This window comes from Tarenaya hassleriana, unplaced genomic scaffold (genome assembly GCF_000463585.1).
Source record: "Tarenaya hassleriana unplaced genomic scaffold, ASM46358v1 Cleome87, whole genome shotgun sequence".
NCBI classification, from domain to species: domain Eukaryota; kingdom Viridiplantae; phylum Streptophyta; class Magnoliopsida; order Brassicales; family Cleomaceae; genus Tarenaya; species Tarenaya hassleriana.
In genome coordinates, this window is record NW_010971111.1 from 427,500 (window position 1) to 432,616 (window position 5,117).

A 5,117-nucleotide genomic window follows, 5' to 3' on the forward strand; every position below is an offset into this window, starting at 1 on the left:
AATAATTTTAAACACAAAAAATAAAAATAAAAAATTGATAACAACTCTCAACTTCGACTCTGATAATGATGTATAAATTGGATATTAATTTTAATAAAAAAAGAATCGGAATTGTAAATTACTCTCTATTTGGTAAGTTTAGATATCAATTTGACATGTTTTAACATTTAAGGTATTAATTTGAAATATTTTAATATTTTAGATATCAATTAGATAAAATTAAAAGTTTAGATATTTATTTGATATATTTTATAAAATTGAGGTATTTATATGAGATTTGTCGGAACATATAATATAATTATTAAACTAATATCTTTAACATAGTTTTCAAATAGTTACCAATTATCGGTTGCAAGAAATTCAAATATTTTCATGAATTTCGAGTCTCATTTCTTTGGGTTTCTACTTTTTTAAATAATTATAACATTGAACTTTATTTTAGATTTATTTTGATTGCATATCTAATTATATTTAATTTATAAGGAAATAAATTTATTTTTAAAGATATTTTCTTTTATTTCTCTTATTTTAATATCAAATTTGGATTTGATTTAGATTCTGTCATTTTTGTTAGTAAAATTTTGTCTGAATAAATTTTAGATCAATCATACACGGATAGACATAGCTCTATTCGATTTATTTCAATTCATTTTTGTATGTCTAATGGACATATTTAAACCTTGAATGTACGTTTAAAAATTGTGGTCCATTCCGTTTCTCATTATTCAAATATGAACCAACGCAACAGAAAAGTAACTTTGAGGATATGATGGAAAGTCATTGCATGAAAAAGTTTATTTTGTAAAACTTTGAAAAAGATGATTTAGTTTATGAACTCCCTATTTTGTTTGTGCTATGTTCATGAATTCCAACAAATGCATAGTAGTTTTTTTTAAAAGCCAAATATAAATTTGAAAAAAGGAAATCACGATTTCTGTAATTAAAAAAGGAATTTAGAATTATTCTACTTTTTATTATGTCAAATATATTAAAAAAATTTATTTTCCAGTTGGGGATATATTACAAACATGCTATTTGAACTTCATTTTTTTAAAAATTCTAAATTCGGTATCCGGCTGATGCGATTGCGAAATTTGCGTTGAATCGTAAATCTTTTTGCAATGAGTGGCTTTCTCAAATTGTAGCAAAGGATTATCCTTCAACTTATTAATTTAATCTATTAATTTTTGTGAAAAAAAATTCGGTAAAATTACAATGTTATCCTTACTAAAACTATTTAAAAGATTCAAATGTCTTTCATTTAATGCATGTGAATTAAGTGAAAATAATAATAGAATATTTTATTATTATTTTATTTTTCTTCCATGCTTTTCACTTTTTGGTTTTCTTTTTTCATTTTATTCTTCTTCCTCAATTTAGTCTCTCTATCTCTTTTTTTTATGAGAAACAATTTTTATTCAAAGATTGTACATTGCAAAACCATATCTCTCATTTTTTTTTCTTTTTTTTTTTATAAACTCTAGTTTGATATCAGTTTTATATAATTTAATAACTTGTTATCAAACTGAACAAGATAAAACAAATAATTGGAACTCAAAATGTTCATCTCTATCCGATATTTCAACCGAGGTACAAACAATCGGTGTAAATTAATATAAATATTGATTTTATAGTTTAAAATTTGGTGTAGGCAAGTTGATATCAAGTTCTACATAAAATTAGAGTTTTGAGAATTCTAAATTAAAAGTGTTCATTTTAAAGTGGATCATATGTGTTATACGAGTTCTACGGGTCACAAAATTACATAGGTCACAAGGTTACATGGGTCACAAAGTCACATGAGTTATACAAATCACATAAGTCATATGGGTGCAATTGAATCATATTTGATGGTATTAAGAAGCAAATATATTGTTGAAGGTGAGATTCACGATGATCATATCGATCATGTGACCCATCTATCCATTTGTAATTTTTGTGATCCATATGACCTATGAGACGCATGTATCACAGGTCTTGGATCAAGGTCACATGGATAACATGTCATGTGAGTCACATAAATCACATGTCACATGGATCACACAAATCACATGTCACATGAGATTGCCAAACGAGGCTATAGGAGATTATAGATTTGGTATTGTTGGTTTAGTGCTCTATGATGTACTGCTGTATGAGCTTTATTTGGATACATTTGATGTATTGACACGTTCTATGGTTTTATGGATGAGTGTTTAATTCATTACATATTGTGCATGCTTTAATATGTTATGAAATCCATGTATTGTTATGAACAATACTAAACTCCCTAGTCATATATCATTGTGGGAATAATGATATAATAAGACTAGTATGATGTGTGATTGATGATCATAGAGATGATCATAGGTATTGGATACGATCACAATCACAGGTATTCGTTGGAGAACAGAATACCGGATTGACCCGCATGAGATTGTCACATGGACTAGCGTCATGATTTGAATCTCATATGGAGGATCCATGATCCTAAGACCTGAGATATCTACGGAATCCACATTGAGGAGTTGCGTGCTTTGAATACGTCAAATGTCCTGCGTAACAGGAGGACTATAAAGGCGTGTATCAGGTACGAAACGGATCATGTGCTGGATTGTAGATAGTCAAGACGAGATTTGTACCTCTCGTAAAAGAGAGAGATATCGATGGGCCCCTTGTGTGAGCGAGACTGTAGAAATGTGTGGCCGCACTATAGACGAATGTCGTCTATTTCAGATAGCCGAACTCAGTGAACGAGAAAGCAGTGGAATCAGATAAGGTAGCTTGTCCATGCCTTATGTTCGACATATGATATCGTGATACAAAAGGATCATCAACCGGAATCATCGCTGGCGTTCGCAAGATCACGAACAAACTCTATTCGAGATAGGTAGTCATAGTATCTTGCTAGAGACCGCCTATAACTTGTATATCCAGAATATAGATTTCGGGTTATACTGCTATACGAATGAGCCTACAGAGTCATACACGCATGGAAGGACAAAACGCAGGAGAAAACTACGGAAAAACCGAGACGGAAGGGGCTGGAACGGACGGACTGAAAGGGCCAGACTCGACGGTCCGTCAGGTCCAAACCCGACGGTCCACCTTTAGACGCAGACCGTCCATTCTAAGTGTTGGAACGGATGGGCCACGTAGACGGCAGACCGTCCGTTCTGGCTTGTCTGGAACGGACGGTCCACGTATGCAGACCGTTCGCTCTGGCTTGCTGGAACGGACGGTCCACGTGTATTTTGGACCGTCCGTTCCGGCTTTCAGATTTTTGAAAATTAGACCGAATTAGGGTTAAATCACCTTACAAGAATAAGATTAAAACCCTAATCGTTCAAGAGACTTGTGCAGCCGTCTGGTACAGAACTTTGAGAGCTTTGGGTGAGATCCAAAGAGTTCTAAGAGTTCCAAGTCTCGTTTTCTCGAAGCGCGAAACCGAATAGCAGATTCGAGTCCTAGCAGACAAGTTCACACCGTTGGAATCCATCCAGAGGTGTGGATACGTGTAGAGAGCGAGGTATTCTTCCTCCCTTTCGTGATCAGGCGAGTTCTTCAATTGATACATGCCCCAGATCGATTGAGGTAAGCGTTCTAATGTTTCTACGATTCATAAGAAGCATGGTTCTAGGGTTCCATAATATTTTGTTTTACATCCGTTGCGCAAACCCTAGAATCGATCTCTTAGGAATAGGATTCGCTCCAGAGATCCCAGGAAATCCAACAGTGGTATCAGAGCCTAGTTGTTCTGTTTTGATTTCGTAGAACCCAATCACGCACGTTTTAGGATTTGAATTGTTTGAATTCATGTTTGCTTTGATTTCTATGCATGTTTGATGATTGAATCTATGGTAGATTGCATGTTTCATGTTGCATAGAATGCAGGAGTTCGAATTTTGGGTCTACAGATGAATTCGGATCAGTTTTGGGTCTGATCGGGGATGAGAAAGTGGAAGAACGTGATCTGATCACGTACCCTAGACCGTCCGTTCTGGGTATGGCAGACCGGACGGTCCAGGGGTGGCGGACTGCACAGATCAGAGCGGAAGGTCCGCACTAGACTGTCCGTTCCGTCTGATGCGGACCGTCTGTTCCAGCTGGTCTCAGTGTGAAATGTCCATTCTGACCTTTGTGTCGGACCGATCGTTCTACGAAAGCCTGGAACGTCCGTTCTACGTCTAGAACGGACAGTCTGAGGTACAGATTCCGATGTTTTTCCGTTTTCTAATCCCATTATGCAATTGTTGCTTAATCTGATTGACTGTGACTCAAATAGACATGATTTATTCTTATGGATGGTTCATAATGAATGAATGCATGCAACTTAATCGAGATATTAGATATGCTTGATTGAGTGGGAGCTTCGGGATTGCGATTACATAATCGAATGGACGGTCTGTTCGGATTATGTACAATCGTTGCACAGAAACCGGTTAGATCTAGGAGCTCTACGAGTAAAGCACTTGTCAAGGCCTCGATCGTACGTGTCATGGGCCATGCCAAAGCTGGATGTGCTGTATTATCTTGGTGAGGCAAAATGGAGAAATGGTGGTTCTCATATCTTGAAAGTAGATGCTTGATCTGAGTGTGGTTTCAAAAATCCCTTATTTATGTAATTCTAAGCGTGTACCTTCCATTACTAGAGCGCCTGTCAAGGCATCGATCGTCCGTAACACGGATCATGCCAAAGCTGAGCGTGCCGGATTATCTTTGTGAGGCAGGGTGGGAAATCGTGGTTCCCACAGCTTGAATATGGTTTACCTTAGGTTAAGTCGTCAGGTTTGACTTGAGACATAATGGTACAGATGAGACGAGTATGCAATGATATTCGATATCATAGTCTCATAAAAGATCTAAGAATCACATTGGATGTGATTGACATTAGATGTCTACCTAAATAGCATAAGGATAAGTGTAACAATTTATTCTTGTGTGAAATACGGATCTTAATCCCATATAGAAATTTATGGTAGGGTTATTTTTCTGTATGGGAATATAGCATGTATATGCATCTATGTTGTCATTGATGATGATGGACTAGCTGGTAGTAGATAATTGATAAGTTGTCGTTGATTGATGATGGACTAGCCTGTAGTATATCATTGATAGAATCTGCATGTAGATGTGTT